Source organism: Patella vulgata, chromosome 9 (genome assembly GCF_932274485.2).
Source record: "Patella vulgata chromosome 9, xgPatVulg1.2, whole genome shotgun sequence".
Lineage (NCBI taxonomy): Eukaryota > Metazoa > Mollusca > Gastropoda > Patellidae > Patella > Patella vulgata.
The window spans coordinates 13,064,339-13,082,659 of NC_065887.2; the positions used below are offsets into that span (position 1 = coordinate 13,064,339).

Here is an 18,321-nt window from a genome sequence, read left to right on the forward strand (position 1 = left end):
TATATAGACGTTAAACTACAGGTATAGAAACTTGATGCTCCGGGCATCACGTTTTACTCTTTCATGTTATTACCTTGATATCTCTTTAATACTGACTATTTATTTACTGCGGTGTATTTTACGGTAAACATATTTATCATTTCTTTCCCCTTGTTGTAGTAAAAGATACAAGCAATAGAGAGAGACAGAGAGAGGGAGGGAGAGAGAGAGAGAGAGAGAGAGAGAGAGAGATGTCCACTCGACACAAACTAGGTTATTTCGGGACTAACATTTGGTTCAATTTTATTTCAATAATTCGCTTGCGCGTAGAGGTCTTTAGCAGTGGGAGGAAACCGGGGAACCCGGAAAAAACCCACGAGGTTGGACAGGCGACCCTACTCCTTGCCATCCATGTACAACTGGGGAATTGAAACCACGCCAGTTGACTTAATGCCAGACCTAATGATACAGCGCACACGCGCTAACCATTCGGCCGCCCCCCCCCCCGCCTTATAGATGCTGTGGCCTTCTTCGGACATTAAAAGTATCAAATAATCTATTCATTCAAATACTTTATGTATTTACAAATGGCAGCCTGTTTTGAAAGACAAAAAAAATCAAATATATCAATGAATTGTTTCAGTCTTCACTCACAACAACGTAGTTGCTCGCTGACATTTACTTTAATGATCCCGTCTTTCGCAACTGAATTGTCAAATCACGACGATTTCAAGAAATGATTTTTACAACCAACCAAGACCTTTAAACTGCTTATGTTCCTTTCAGTTCATAATATAGTTGTCATGAATGGCAGGAGCATATATCAGAAGATATTTCGTCAGATCTTGTCAGTCTATCCGGCTACCAAGTCACAGTACTATACACGAACATTATATCGCCGATTTGTGGGGTTTTGGATCGACGATAATCCATGTTATCATCGCACAATAATGATTTAGAGAGAGAGAGAGAGAGAGAGAGAGAAAGAGAGAGAAATGGGGTTTAACGTCCACTCGACACAAACTAGGTCATTTCGGGACTAACATATGGTTTAATTTTATTTCAATAATTCGCTTGCGCGTAGGGGTCTTTAGCAGCGGGAGAAACCGGAGGATACGGAGAAAACCCACGAGGTTGGACTGGCGACCCTACTCCTTGTCACGTACAACCGGGGATTCGAAACCACGCCAGTTGACTCAATGACAGGCTTTATGATACAGCGCGCACGTGCTAACCATTCGGCCATCCACCCCCACCCCCCTCCGTACAAAATCAATCAATGCATCTTCACGAGACAGGGTACTTTTAATTCTAAGCTACGATACGTCCCTGCCAAATTTACCGTTATAAATTTGCTGACTTTTGACTCATCTGATTTGAGACAATGCCATTTGGGAAAACCATACGATGTTTTTGACCAATTACAGCACATTTCTTAGCCATGTTTATGTTTCATATTAAAGCAAACGAAAATTTCTATTTTAAATATGTAAATCGCAATCACGTGCGATAGAACCGACAATTGCATTGGCTGGTTCAAAATAGACACCGTCCGCTCACATCACAAAATATAGAAGGCGGGAAGGCGGGAAGGGGGGGGGGGCGAATGGTTTTGATTCCCGCGTGTACGTGACAAGGAGTAGGATCGCCTGCGTCCAACCTCGTAGGCTTTCTCCGGGTCATTTGGTTTGTTTTCTTCCCCTACGACTTATTACTGAAATGATTAAACTGTGTGTTTGTGTTGAGTGGAAGCTAAACTGTATCTTTCTCCCTCTCTCTCTCACACACATTTTCTCTCTCTCTCGATCGATTGATGTGGAGCGGAAGCTATGGAAAGTATAAAAACGATCTAGATCTATCTGCATATATAAACTTGTGCCATCATTGGTACTCAAAATAAATAACTGTCAACGTGCGTAAAGAAAATAACAATAATTTATTAAAACAAATTTACAAATAGATATATTGATGTCCAAAAGAAAGTATACACTGTGCATTTTGTGCTGCATCAACCAAAGTCGTTTTTCCATGGTATACGGTGTTTGGGTAGAATGTCAATTTGTTTCACATTTTTATTTTGATTAGAAATGTTGAGTTTGGACGCAAGAGACAAACTCAGTAATGCTTTATCAAATGTTTTTAATCTAAACAATATGACAAACGAAATCAAATACTATGTCATTAAGAAGAGCTTTCTTTTAAATGCCGTAATTGGTTTGACACGAAAGATTGAACAATTAACAAAATCATCAAATTCTACAAAACATTTTACTAATTTTACAGTATAACAAATTTTGTGCTTTCATGATTCCTTTACATATTGACAACCAGTGTTCATACACTTACTGGAATCTAAGTCGTTTTAGATATACTTAATATATAGATACTATCAAAATAAAAATAACTTATAAAAAAATATCTTACAAAATAACTCTATTATACACCATACTAAGGAATATATAAAGATAAACACTATAATTCAAACAAAAACAACTAAAACAAGCGGTTGCCATGCAAGATACGCCCACATTTTGCAAGAGATGGACAGAGAACAAGCTCAAAAAAAGAAGTGATTTTTTCGTACAATCAAGGGCCATAATTCAGGAAGTTACAATCCGATATGCATGAATATTGAAAGGAACCAAGATCTTTGGGTTATAAACATGTATTTCAAGTTACATCAAAATCGGATCAAAATTGTGTCCACTCTCTAGAGAGTCCAAAACCTTGATATACAATATATTTACAATATTTGCGTACGAGGGGCAGCCATTTTGTCCGGCAGTTTTTGTCCGATTTGTACGAAATTCGGACTCAACCATCATAAGGGTTTGACAGGGATATATTCAAACGTTTTTTAAAATCGGATAAAAATTGTGACATCTAGAGGGACCACATCCTAAAAACGCGATGTTTCGTACAATCAAGGGCCATAATTCAGGAAGTTATGATACAAAATGTGGGTATATGGAAAGGAACCAAGATCTTTGGGTTATAAATATGTATTTCAAGTTTCATCAAAATCGGATCAAAACTGTGACCTCTATAGGGTCCACAACCATATTTTTACGCTATTTGAGAACGAACGGCGGCAATTTTATCTGTCAATTTTGGGCCAATTTTCACGAAATTCGAACTCAGTCGTCCTTAGGGTGTAACGGTGACATAATAATACGGTTTTTTTAAATCGGATAAAAATTATGACCTTTAGGGTCCACAAGCTAAAAACGCGATTTTTCATACAATCAGGGACCATAATTCAGGAAGTTACGGTCCGATATGCGCGAATATCGATAGGCACCGAGAACTTTGGGTTATAAAATTACATTTCAAGTTTCAACAAAATCGGATAAAAATTGTGACCTCTATAGGGTCCACAACCTTGATATACCATATTTTTTACGCTATTTGAGAACGAACGGCGGCCATTTTGTCTGTACATTTTGGGCCGATTTTCATGAAATTCGACCTCAGCTGTTTTCAGGGTGTAACGGTGATATAATAATACGTTTTTTTAAATCGGATAAAAATTATGACCTCTATAGGGTCCACAAGCTAAAAACGCGATTTTTCGTACAATCAGGGGCCATAATTCAGGAAGTTACGGTCCGATATGCGCGAATATCGCTAGGAACCGAGATCTTTGGGTTATAAACTTACATTTCAAGTTTCAACAAAATCGGATAAAAATTGTGACCTCTATAGGGTCCACAACCTTGATATACCATATTTTTACGCTATTTGAGAACGAACGGCAGCCATTTTGTCTGTCAATTTTGGGCCGATTTTCACGAAATTCGAACTCAGTCGTCCTGAGGGTGTAACGGTGATATAATAATACGGTTTTTTAAATCGGATAAAATTTATGACCTCTATAGGGTCCACAAGCTAAAAACGCGATTTTTCGTACAATCAGGGGCCATAATTCAGGAAGTTACAGTCCGATATGCGCGAATATCGAAAGGAACCGAGATTTTTGGGTTATAAACTTACATTTTAAGTTTCAACAAAATCGGATAAAAATTGTGACCTCTATAGGGTCCACAAGCTAAAAACGTGATTTTTCGTACAAACAGGGGCCATAACCCATGAAGTTTCAATCCGATACATGCCAATATCGAAAGCAGCCGAGATCTTTTGGGGATAAACCTATATTTCAAGTTTCGTAAAAATCGGACAAGAATTGTGACCTGTAGAGAGTCCACAAACAAATTGTGGACGGAAGGACAGGGGCGACGACAATATATGTAATTCAAGCATTTCATTACATGGTTACTGGTCATGGTTCCATACTAAGATGATCAGGATCGGTGCACATAAATATAAACATTTTACTATAAAACTCGTTTAAACTTATTTAAAATACAGATGTGACGTCATCCTTTGATGTTGGAGTACCATTATTTCAAATAATCGTACGGGCAATGTGCCAAGCGTAACTTGGCAAAATATTGAACTCGAGTGACGTATTTCATTGCAAAGCACGTGCAAGTGTCTGTATTTTACATTGCGTAATATATTGTAAAAACATTCGGTCCTCACGGCCCTCATGTTGTTACATTATATTACTTAATGTCTCGCTCTCGACCATTAATCAATACATAATGTTTATAGATTTGATACAAACATAATAATAATAATTATTATTGCACTTAAAAACAATTGAAAAGTAATCCAATTTTCCAACATCAAATTACACATAAATAACAGCGAATGTAAGGAAGACGTACAGTGAGATACTTCTTGAAGGTTTAAGTTTTATTTCAGTCCAAGACTATCATTATTTGCCAACATTTGCAATTTTCGTTTGAGACCCGATGACTTTAGGATTTCGATATCCCACGTTGTCTTAACAATATAATCCAGTGTTGCTTTGGTTTCAATTAATTCCAGAGAGAGGCTATAAATCAGCGCCATTTGTTCTCCTGGGGTCGGATTGTCTGCTAACAGGTTTTCAGTTTTATGACGGCTTAAATCTCCCTTAATATTAAAGAAATTCTTCATCTGCAATTATATAAAAAAAACAAAGATTGTGGAAATTCGTCTTATATGGAATTCTTAATATGTAAAGAAAAATAAGCGAATGGAGAGAAAATAGAAAGACGTAAAATGTACTATTTGCGTAAGGGGCAATGAAATGAAATGAAATGGGGTTTAACGTCCTACTGTTCTGCTCCGAACTGGGCTAATGAAGACGGGCATACGCCATACAGTGTGCTATGAGGGAAATTTTGCCCGGACAGCGGCACATACGACCTACTCTTATATCGAATTCCAACTGTCAAGGGATCTTTTACGTGCACACCAATGTGTACACGGGACCTCGGTGTTTCGTCCCATCCGAACGACTAGACAGCTGTCCTTGTCAGGCCCTCCGTCCTGGCGTAAGGGGCAACATCGATCGTTTGAATTTCAGTTCTTTATACTTTTGTATATACTGAACATATTAAACTGATATTTGGACTGATATACCTAAGGATATGAACCGTCAAAGCCACACAAATAGGACGCATACATCTACTGTAAATATTTTTAGATATTGGGTCATAACTATACAAATCATTCAAAAAATATATATTTATTTTGACGGTTTAATATGAAGGCTCCCAATATTGTAAGAAAATTTTATATGATCAATTTCTAAAATAATAAACATTTGATAAAATATTTTCACAAGTCAAATACATAAGATTACCTACCGTTTCAATTAGATTCTTAATTAACTTCATTAAGTTCCTTTCCACGCTGGTTATTGTCCAGGCGCATGCGTCTGTCGTGTTGGTACAGTTTATTTCGTTTAAATACTGTGCGAATATCATTGGAAGACTCTGGTTATACTGGGCCAATACCCGTACTGTGCTTTTTACAAGTTTCTATAATAGAAGATAAATACATTCAACACACTTTGCTGGGATAGCACTCAGTTGTGTATATATATACTATTCAAAAAAAGTAGGGGATATTTGATTTTTAAGTGTTATTAAAGTCACCTAATGAAACTGACGAAGAAACAAATGACAAAATGAAATGAAGTTCACATTCATCGATTTATTCCAAATGATCGTTAGACTAAGTAAGGCACAGACTGACCATTATAAGGGTAAAATGATACCCGGGGTCAAACAGCAAAGTTACCACAGCATCACAACCAAGTCAGTAACGGGTAAATCCTCCTCTGTTTGCCAAACAAGCATTGATCCGACGTGGCATACTCCTAATGAGACGTCTAAGGTCATTTTGGTCCAGATTGTCCCATTCCTGTTGCAACGCAGCAGCAAGTTCTTGGACATTGGCAGGACGTTGTTGACGTTGACGTAACCTCTGTCCAAGCATGTCCCAGACATGCTCGATGGGGGAGAGGTCGGGACTCAGTGCTGGCCAAGGTAATGTGGCGATGTTCTGTTGTTGGAGGTAACCTGTAACGATCCTGGCCCTGTGACATCTTGCGTTGTCATCCTGGAAGATGAAACGACGTCCATGACGTCGTGCGAACGGCACAACATGGACTGCCAAGATGTTGTCCCGGTAGTACTGGCCTGTAACACGCCCTGCAACAACATGTAAAGCCGTTCTTCCAGCAACAGTGATGCCTCCCCACACCATAACAGAACCACCCCCAAATCGATCATGTCTGATGACGTTAACGTCTTGGAAGCGCTCGTTTCGACGACGCCACACCCTCCTACGTCTGTCCAAAAAATCAACAGTGAACCTTGACTCATCTGAAAACATCACATTGCTCCAGCGTCGATTATCCCAGTGTTGACGATCCCTACACCAACGACGTCTTGCCTGAATGTGATGATCTCTCAAACAAGGGATCACGCGAGGACGTCGGGCGCGAAGGTGACCCCTATGCAGTCGATTCCGAATCGTCTGGCCACTCACTCTCACACCAGTGTCTGTTTGAAGACGAGCGCTGATCTGATTTGCTGTGATGACACGATTTCTCAAGGCCATGGTACGGATAAATCGATCCTGGGCTTGAGTTGTCGCCCTTGGTCGACCTGAGCGTGGTCTGTCCTGTACAGATTGTGTATCGTGGTATCTGGACCATAGCCTGCTTATGACAGACTGAGAAACATTCATCGTCCGCGCCACAACCGCCTGTATTGTGCCGATCTGTAGCATGCCAAGGGCACGTAACCTTTCATTTTGGGTAAGCCGACGCATATCAAAATTTGTTTTCTGGTCACTAAAACAATTAAACTGATGTTTCCACCCTGGAATTCAATGCCACAATGACTGTAACATTCAAAGTCAGAGTCGTGCAAATCTTGGGTTGGACCCCCATGATGACCCCAAGCATCACCTGCATTCCATGCGGTAGCTATTGGTGCGTTTGGGCGTCACATGTAACTGGAAATGTTTCTTCTGTTAGGTTCTATAGTGACTTTTTTCGTAGTCATTTGCATATTTTAGTATTATGCCCCCAAAATCAAATATCCCCTACTTTTTTTGAATAGTATATAAGTGCATTCTTTAGTTGATTGACTGGCAAAAAAAGCAAGAAGAAAAACTACCCCGAGTCGAGTTATTAATGGTCTGTTAATATCCGAAATTTATTATTAATAGGAGACATTTGAAACCGGAGAGGTTGGAGGGTGTTTGGGGTGGGAGGTGGGGGTGTACAATACGTGTTCATAAGTTGCTTGACGGGTGTTTAATAGAATAGGAAACTAGAATGCTGGATATGAGAAGTGATATGAGGTGTTCTAGAAAGAGTAAACATACATACGTCACTTCTAAACGGGAGTAACGGTTTGGACTTGTATTTTACGAACCGATGCCTATACGATTTTTAATTCAGATAGGTATCTAGCCCCGTGATAATGCAGTTTTGGTTGATGGTCACATTGTTTCTGTTATCCCTAAAGTCTTCATTATGCGCCATATACTACGCAATTTCCGTAGTTTATGGTGGGAGAGAGAGAGAGAGAGAGGGGGGGGGGTAACGTCCACTCGACACAAACTAGGTCATTTCGGGACTAACACATGGTTTTATTTCATTTCAATAATTCGCTTTTGCGTAGGGGTCTTTAGCAGTGGAGGGAACCGGAGGACCCGGAGAAAACCCACGAGGTTGGACAGGAGACCCTACTCCTTGTCAAGTACAACCGGGGTATCGAAACCATACCAGTTGACTCGATGACAGACCTTATGATACTACGCGCTCGCGTTAACTATTCTGCCAACCAAACCCCCTCGTAGAGTATAGGAGTCTGTTTGTTGAGATCATAAAAATGGTGGTTGATCTGTGTATTTACATTCCAGATGGACCTTTAAAATAACAATATTTTTAAAATAAAAAAAATATAATACCTTCATAAACTTGTTTGAATTTTTGATGCTTAATACATTATTTTCGGGTGACTGGGGTAGGTTCAGTCTTTTTGCTTCATTAATAGCAAATTGCCAGCAGTCAACGCCAGCGTCATTTTCACCATATTTTTCCACAGCACACTGAAATAACGAAATCAGTTCTTTCTTCATTAAAAATAAGAGAGAGAGAGAGAGAGAGAGAGAGAGAGTTTAACGTCCACTCGACACAAACTAGGTCATTTCGGGACTAACATATGGTTCAATTTTATTTCAATAATTCTCTTGCGCCTAGGGGTGGGTCTTTAGTAGTGGGAGGAAAATGGAGGACCCGGGGAATCGAAACCACGCTAGTTGAATCAATGACAGACCTTATGATACAACCATTGGACCATCCAACCCCCATAAAATTGAACAACATAAAAACTGTACATTAAAACTGAAAGTTAACTACATGAACTCCTCAAATGAGAAGTGGTATCGACTATTCTAGAAGGAGTAAGTGGGGACAATGTTACAAGAGCCTCTGCATCAGTAAACTTTGAATACGCCATTTTAGGCTTGAAAAAATGCAAGGAATGTCTGACGCCCGAATGAACTTTTAAGCTAAAAATGTTTCTCACGAAAATAGATACCCGCTCAGCAAATGATTGGCATAATTTCACTCATTATGTCCGCAATTATTTATTTTTGAATAATCAAAACGTGGATCGAAATCAAAGCACACCGCTTCCCTTCATTTTAGATGCTTTGCAGATAACACTGTTTACCATATTTGGCGCCGCCGTGTCCCGAATGATTTTAAATAATGCGGAACCAGAATATACACGTTATCATCAATGAGTATTTGATGAATGAAATGGTACTATTACCAGGAAGACGTGTCAAATAGTTATAATTTGGTAGAATTTCCACACCATCATCAATGAGTATTTGATGAATGAAATGGCACTATTACCAGGAAGACATATCAAATAGTCCTACTAAACGATACTATATCTGTGACAAAAAGGGCTGCGGCTACATACTTCAGTAGCAATTTGGATAAAAGACCGAACGAGTATGTTGTTTGGTTTGATAAAGCGACTACATGACTAGAAAGAGTAACGAAACAGGATGTGGTGGGTGCGATGCAGTCGCCAATGGAGGCAGGTGTAAGATGTGTGAAATAGCTTTATTTAACGCCCGCTTCCACCGAGGTGCGAATATGGGATTCTGTTTATTATAAGGTTAATTATACTCTCTCGGGTATACGATAGACCTAGTTACTTTAGTGACGTAAATTGTATCAGCTCTGCTTTCTGCTACGTTACTGTCAGCTCCTAATGACAACTAGTATGAAAATAAGGCTTTTCCCCTATCTCGGTTCTAAGGCAATTTGAAAATTGCGTTAGTTTGAAAATGGCGGCCCAATTCAAATGAAAGTTGTTTATGTTTTTGTATCACGTAATTCTACATGAAAATAGAGTTGGATTTTTATAAATTTGTGTTGGATGTGACAAGAAATGATTCCTTTTAGCGACCAAAGGAGAATCACGGTTAAAAATAGACGGTAAGGATTCCAAAATTGCCTTAGAACCGAGATAAGTGAAAAGCCTTATTTTCATACTAGTTGTCATTAGGAGCTGACAGTAACGTAGTAGAAAGCAGAGCTGATACAATTTACGTTACTAAAGTAACTAACGACAGACCCACCCTAAGGTACGCTGAATACAAAAAAGCATTTTGTATACGAGAGGCGACAACACAACCGACCACCTATTTACCCCTGCGGTAGTGATTCAGATACTTACAAATGTCTTGCAATGGAGTTTAGTGAAAGTGGGCTCGATGCCCTAGCAGAGTAATGGCATAGGTGGAAGACTTTAAGATCGCCGCTGTATATTCTACAGCATTGCGATCATTTTATGCATAATTAAAAAGGCCGTAGTGGAACGGGGATGGATGGGTTGGTTGTCTTCAGCCACCCTCTCTCTCATCTATAAATTTGAGTTTATGGTGTATTTTAGTTTAGGACAAATCCTCTGGACCCTATTTAGTTGCGACGATCCTAATTATAAAAGTCTGATTACTTACCATGTCATTAAAAATGTCTTGTACAGCTTCCTGTAGTTCCCCTGTTAGGGGTATGAGTCTGGTTGACAGTCTCTTCCAGAACGTGTAATAATTCTGTTTACTCGATTTATCGGCTTCACTTTGCATTATGTTATGTCTCACCGGCGATCCATTAGTTTTGTAGAATAATGTAATCGAAAGTACTAGGATAGTCATTTTCATTCTTTTCATTGTCATGGTAAGATCTGAAAAAAAATATTAAAAAGTTTGATATTAAAATTGTTTTATAATTCAACGTGAACATGCTCGGCTGCTAAGAACCATTTTGTACTGCAAGGTCCGTTCTTGCTCGATACAAATTTTAAAAAACTGATCCAAACTGATGCTATGACCATGGCCGTAACTAGCCCAGAACAACGGGGGGAGGGGGGTCTCAGGGGTGTTGTAAAGTAAAATTGACGGACAATGTATATCTCAATTTGTTCACAGGGGGGGGTGGGGGACCTTTTGCTGGGAGATAAAAAAAAATGATTATCAATTATAGCAGGTGAATACGATTTCGCGCCAAACATTTGAACTCAGTACAGAAAATGAATAATTAGAAAAAAAAAAAATAATAAATAAATAAATAAGAAAAAACACTCACAGTATTCAGAACAATTACTGGTATTATATAACACACACTTATGTTCCTAACACATTCTCGACAAAATTTATAATAAAACGATTCTAGATAATACTTTTATTTATAAACAGGGGGTTTTCCAAATCACGTGGATTAAAAAGTCACGTTGATTAAATGAATATATTTGAATGGCTGTTGAATTTTAGGAAGCAAATGACTCATTTGATACAATAAGCTTTTAATAACCAGCTTCCGGTGTCAAATAATTCATTCATTATTCATTCATTCAGCATGCCATAATGGGACTTATAATAATTCAATGATGCGCGAACACAACTATTTATATCTATATATATATATATGGTTGTTTTCCTCTTGCTATATTTAGTTACTGACTAAATTCTGGATGACCTATATTTATAACGGCCTTGAATCCCCTTATACAATTACGTCTTTAAATCTAAATGAAATAAATGTCCATTATCCAAATCAAATAAAAATATGCAAAAACTTCTCATCATCAGTAAACACCATTTATCGTCGTTTAGACATTATCTATTATTTCAAAGAGAGAGAGAGAGAGAGAGAGAGAGAGAGAGAGAGAGAGAGAGAGATCATCTGCATTAACGCCCACCAGGTCCTTTCGGGACTAACATATGGTTCAATAGATCGCTTGCGCGTAGGAAACCGTCAGTACTCGGAGTAAACCCATGAAGTTTGACAGGCGACTTCACTCACGTACAAACGGGGAATCGAAACCAAGCACCTAATATAAATCCAGCTTAAGATTATACCCACTACTTGTAGGATGCTCGTTTATACCGTTTGATGACAGTGCTGAATGTTGGCAAATTTTCAATTCATCAAATTTTTGTAAATGTTGAACGGAATTGAAAATTTTTATGGAATGATATCCCTTTCGGAGATCTAGCTTCCTAAATATTGTAGATTGCAAGCTATTGCAAATCCCTCTAAATATTGTAGTTTGCAAGCTATCCCACATCCCTCTAAATATTGTAGTTTACAAGCTATTCCAAATCAATTTTCTCGGCCAACACCGGGAACTCGCGACCTCCCGGTAAGCGAGCCAGCGTCTAACCCACCGATCCACCGTGGCTCCCACGTTATATAAGAAACCAGCAAAGCTGTTGAGTACAATAATAAGCCTGTATTTACCAGGTGTTTAGGTATATAAGTATGTATATGTAAGACACTAATTAGTGGATATTAAGTCATCAAGTATATTTATATAGGTTATTTCGTATATTACGTGTGAGGCGATTAAAATGACTACTCGAGCTGTTCCTTTTTCACCTCTATGCACGACTAGCCTTTCCGGCGAATCTCCCGGTAGAAACTTGTCTGCAACATCAGCCTTGGTAGAAGCGGACCTAAAGCTTGGATATAACGGAATTAATATTTCCTTTACTATTTCATTCGTAATAATTTATCTATCCACCATTCTAGTACATAAAGGGAGATATTTCGAATTTTGATCTAAAATTCTGTTATATTATTTTTTTTTTATCTCTTAACGTTTTGCTATTAGTTTAACTACAATATTTAATTTCTAATTACATGTAATTTTATCTAACCGTTTTTTATTTATATATTTTATCAAGTATGATCTTTGTTATCTCGTTTTACTGTGTAAATGTAATATAGTCTTGCTCTTTATCATGTCTTTTTATAAAAGTGTAATTACCCCCACTCCCTATACCATGGACCTATATACCTGTGATGCAGGACGGAGGGGCTGACAAGGAAAGCTGTCTAGTCGTTCGGATGGGACGAAAAACCGAGGTCCCGTGTACACATTGGCGTGCACGTAAAAGATCCCTTGGCAGTTGGAATTCGATATAAGAGTAGGCCGTAGTGCCGCTGTCCGGGCAAAATGTCCCTCATAGCACACTGTATGGCGTATGCCCGTCTTCATTAGCCCAGGTTAGAAGCAGAACAGTAGGACGTTAAACTCCATTTCATTTCATTTCATTTCCTATATACCTGCATTAGGCAGATTTAGCTCATTACTTAATGTAAGTTTAAAGATCGGGTTGGCGTTTCATTAGGTTATGTTAGTTATGGCCCTTGGTTTCATTCATTAACACTTATCACAAACCTTCACACTAAACATTATTCATTCATTCATTCTAGAACTTTACTACCTAAATACCAATCTGTTTCACAGAAATCTTCTAATATCTCTGTAACAGATGACTGTTTCGACACGTGGCGTCACGGTTCATTCTCACCCAGCTCAAAACTTAATTAATCATGTTATAGCGTGACTAGGGTGTGAATTGGAATTTCTAAAGAAGGATTAGCTGCAGTCTGTTTTACATTGGGCACTGTTTATTTCATTAGGTTAAACCTAATAGTAAAACAAAATCACTTGATAATGTTTTATTCAACATTTATTATAGTAAAACATGTTTATTTTAACGGGAGGTCATTCTTGGTATTTAAAGTTGCGGGACAACCTTGTGTGTGTTGCTTACATCGCCAGTAGATGGTATCTTTGTAGCCGTTCTTTTTGGTGTACCACAGGCTTGTTGTGGACTAGATGTAATTTTATCACGCCCTAGACTTAACCAGGATTCTCATTGCTGGGAAGTATTTACACAAGAAAATGCCCAAATGTTCTATTCATTTTTGATGAATACACATCGACTAACACTATTACGTTTATCGGCGTAACAAATTATCTCACCCTAGTCACATGAGGATATTTTAATTACTCCAACTTTAAATACAAATTTGTCACTTGGTTTTCCAACTAAAACGGGAATTTAGAAAATGAGAAAGAGTGGGAGTGGGAAGGGGGAGTCGATTGTATAACATTGTTATGACTAATAGGGTTTTCCAATTTGATAGGATTGGTTAGGTGTAGGGGACGAGGACTTAAATTGATCAAGGTCACTATAATATAAAACATTCTCCACATATACAACCACCCCTATGATTGTCAACGTGAAATGAAATGAAATGGGGTTTACCGTCCTACTGTTCTGCCCCGAAGTAGGCTAATGAAGACGGCCATACAGTGTGATATGAGGGAAATATTGCCCGGACAACGGTACTACGGCCTACTCTTATATCGAATTCCAACTGTCAATGAATCTTTTACGTGCACGCCAATGTGAACACGGGACCTCGGTTTATCATAACCACCCGAACGACTAGACAGCTGTCCTTGTCAGGCCCTCCGTCCTGCATCACTGACAAGGGGGAACCACGCTGGAAAATCTGGATGAACTTTCTCGGTCAATGCAGGGATCGAACACCCGCCTCCAGGCTAGAGAGCCAGCGTCTCACCTACTTATAGCCACCGTGATCCCCTACTGTCAACGTAATCTGATTGCGGATAAAGAACCCTTGCTGCAGTAGCTATTATATAAGCCCAATCGACCATTATCAAAATCAGATTTATGAGCAGAAACAAACTATCGGTATCTATATATCCATCTACTGTAATATTAACAAAATTTAACTTCAATGAAACATCCTATTTTTTTTTTTACACCGATCAGCATAATCATGACGGGTGTGTGCCATACAGTGTACCTATGAAGGAAATGTTGCCTACTCTTATATCAAATTCCAACTGTCGGGGAGTCTTTTCTTTCACGCCAATGAGAACACGGGACCTCGTGATGTTGTTCCATCCGAAGACTAGTCGCTGTTCCTTGACAAGCCCCACGTTCTGCAAAACCAGGGGAAACCTTGACGGAAAATTCCTGAAACTTTCTTAGGAACTTTCTCTGTGTTGGTAAGCCAGAGTCATGCCCACTAAACTACTGTGGCTCCTCATTTGAATACAATTGGTTAAAATCCTTCACAGCAGGAATGAATTGTTTCAACGGCATTTAGATTGTTTCAGTGGCATTTAGTAATAGAACTGGAAGATACAGGCTTATTACTGCTTATTACTGAGCGACGTTTCGACTAGGCTTCTCTAGACATTATCAAGCAATGATAAAATATGAAATATAACAAGTCAATATATGAATACAGTAGCGTATAGATCACACCCCTATTCATACTACTATTTAACCACAATTGAATGTCTGACAATAAAATTATTCTATTACGTTATATAAATATTATTCAAGTCCATTTATAATATGAATTAATCTTTAAATACTGTCAAAATATTGAAGGCCATTGTGGTTTATTGAATATAATTTAAACCCCTAACAGCTATGCACTGAGTACAATTTCCGTTTTTTTGTTGTATAGCTATAATAAGAGATCCTACTACGATTTAACGTGCAACACTTATAAATTTGGGCCGGACATCCTATTATACCGAATTACAAACCGGTTAGGGTTCGATTAAGTGCACGTGAAGCAAAATCCCCATAACACCCCACACAAGCACCTATATAGGATTGCGCAATTTGTTTTCTTGAAATCCACGACAAAGCCCGATTCGTATCCACAAATGTCAACCAGAATATCCCGGAAATATTCATTCACAGGGTGAAATACAAAATATCATATGTTAGTGTCAAAATAGTCAAAAGTTTGCTTGTAAAAACTATCAACATTTCGTATACCAGTATTGTCCATTACCGTGTATCTAATCTCATATAATAAATATTTAGAAACTGACCTGCACCGTATATATCAAAGACACAGCCAAGAATGAGAGTAAAACTTCCGGTATCTTTAAAACATCTAGCCCGTCTATATAGCTGATATGGTAGTTTCGTTTTTCATTCAAATGTAAATTGCCAAACATTCATAAACCCGTTTAAAGTTCTCTTTTTTTTTAACAAACCATGAAGCATAAGGAGTTAAACAACTACCATGTCTGTGTGAGAACTAGGATCCGGCTGTTCCATTTCTCATAAATTCATACATTTACTGTAGATAAACCATGTTTAAGATAGCCGGATATCCATAGGCGTACGTATATATACGTTTTATATATGCATTATCAAACGTTTTCAACTAGATGGAGTTCGGTTATAATTTACCAAGCGAGAGATAGCTATCAAAGAGCAGTGATGGAATACACGTGTTTTGCCGTGGACACGGTTAACACAATTTACGGGAATATAGAGCAAACTAGCCGCTGATCACCCCGGGTGTAGGTAACAAACTGGATCAGTTCAGAAATTATCTCATCGTAAATTTGGTGAGTCAGCATATTATTGTGAAGAAACTTTCAGTGTATGACCCTCCAGCGGGAAACAATGACATCACTTCTCTTTAATAATCGTAATATTGACAAGAGTTAGGCATGTTATGTTATGTTATTAAGAAATTCCCAATGATTTTTCTAGATCTATCGGAAATATCTCTGAATACAGGAAATAGCCACAATTGACCCCGTCAGATCCGGGGTACCATCTCCGTGTTGACTGGAAAAGTTCCGCGGGAATTTCCAGTGTGGTTTCCCGTTTTCAGTGAAGCAAGGTGGAGGGTATGACAATGAACAGTTTCAAATCGTTCGGAAGGGGCAAAAAAAAGACCCTTGTACACATGACAGGTTTTTTTTTAAGTCGATGTAAAGCAGGCAAACACACATAAAAGTATAACGCTAAACAAAAGCGTAGTTGGGAAATTCAGATTGATTTATAGAAGTTCAAAAATCCCCAATTAGTCATCCTGGAATATCAACTGTCAAAATACCATCATAAGTTTCGTCAAACTATTACATAAGCCATTTTCCGTGGGTTATCTTGTTATGCCAGTTTTCCCCACTGTCGTGCGATGCGTGAAGGATTGTCCCAATTGATTCCACGATCTTGTCCGTGCAGATACGTTCGGAGCCGTTTCGATGCGATCAATACGATTGCTACGCCTGACCACAATATATTATGATAAGACCTGAAAGGATCACCAAGGATCAATCATAGCGCGAATCGTGATAGTGGGAACCTAGCATTAGATACTATATAATTATGATTAAAACAGGGAATTTGGACAAACTTTCAGAAACCCTCCCTAGTGTTAAGGCCATACAATTTTAAAGTACATGTAATCGTTATATATAGGGTATTATATGGCTGTCAAGTGTAAAGGAGTCTTTTACTAGACTATGTTTCTTGCCAGACCTCCCGTCTTCCACCACGGATGATGGGAAATAACGCTTAATGATACCGAGGTACTCGCTCGACCAACACCGAGACCGAACCCGAGACACCTTGATTAGCAATCCAGCGCCTCATTCACTGCGCCACCATGACCGCCCAATAACCACTTTTATTTTATGATCAGTTTAAGTGGAATACCGCGTTTTATCAGTGAAATAAAAGTGTTATTCCACTGGCTAGCAGTAGTCCATGTTGTTTTTACCTAAAATGATTGTAAAATCATAAAATAAATAGAACATTTGTCGTTTTGTCGTGAATAACATATTTTATTTCATCTCTAATAATTATTTTAATACGCGCCATTAAGATTTTATCCTGAAACAAAGTATTGTTTCTATATGAGTGGTGAAGAGAAACCACGCAGCTTGACTCAATGACAGACCTTATGATCTAACGCGCACGTGTTACCCCCCCCCCCCACGCACACACACACAATTTATCCTTATCAGAACATTTACTCCAAGTTCATACCATGCCGATATTAGTTTTACAAAATGTTAAACAATGAATCTGTTTATAAAAAGTTCTAACTTACACATGATGATTCTTAATGCAAGTTATTTTCTTATAGGTCCACAATTCATTCTGATATTCTCGATTTTGACTTGTTGTTTCTTCAAGAGAAAGACTTTCTGATGTAATTTGATTGAACACATCCATTTTATACTTTTTATAGTTACAATTACATCATGCTATTTTGGGAATAGCTGATTTTTCAGCCTCAGTTGCCTCTCCGCGAAAATAGTTTGGGAAAACCAGGTTTAAAAATAGACTACAATTTAAAGGTCGTCGCAGTGAATATAGTCACAATTTATTGGACATCTTTAAAACCGGAGTCTGGGTTAGACGGTACGAGAAGACGGCGGTTTCATTGGTTCAGAGCTGAACAAGTAGTTAAAGACAGACTTGAAATTCTACTCCATTAACTTCCTCTCTTCCCGGTAGTGCATTCAGGACATTAAAAATACCGCGTGTTAATAGACAGATAAACACCCACACCGCGTGCAATGTTTTATCACCAGACACATAAAGTTTAAACCATTCACAGAAGATATTTTGTATTTCAAAGAAAGCATCCGCTGGCGGCTTTATTTTGTTTTAATAGCAATCAGAGAGAACAGGGGCTCTGCGGCCTAATCTTATATAAAATTTCAACTATCAAGGAGTCTTTTACACAGGGTCATTTATCGAGACTATCTTATGGGTTCCATTTTATCTTAATAATTCACTTGTGCGTAG

General features: G+C 38.3%; 1 long non-coding RNA gene across 4 annotated transcripts; it reads right to left on the reverse strand.

The window, feature by feature from the left end:
• Nucleotides 1-1,896: 1,896 nt before the first annotated feature.
• Nucleotides 1,897-17,709, reverse strand: LOC126832212 (uncharacterized). Of its 4 annotated transcripts, none has more exons than XR_007684599.1 (5): nt 17,618-17,709; nt 10,375-10,598; nt 8,302-8,442; nt 5,679-5,852; nt 1,897-4,983 (listed from the first exon to the last, which is right to left on the reverse strand). It is a non-coding gene; the product is annotated as an uncharacterized LOC126832212 (long non-coding RNA). The 4 variants fall into 4 exon arrangements; XR_007684598.1 differs by lacking the exon at nt 17,618-17,709 and adding an exon at nt 15,594-15,864; XR_007684600.2 differs by lacking the exon at nt 17,618-17,709 and adding an exon at nt 14,565-14,702.
• Nucleotides 17,710-18,321: the final 612 nt, after the last annotated feature.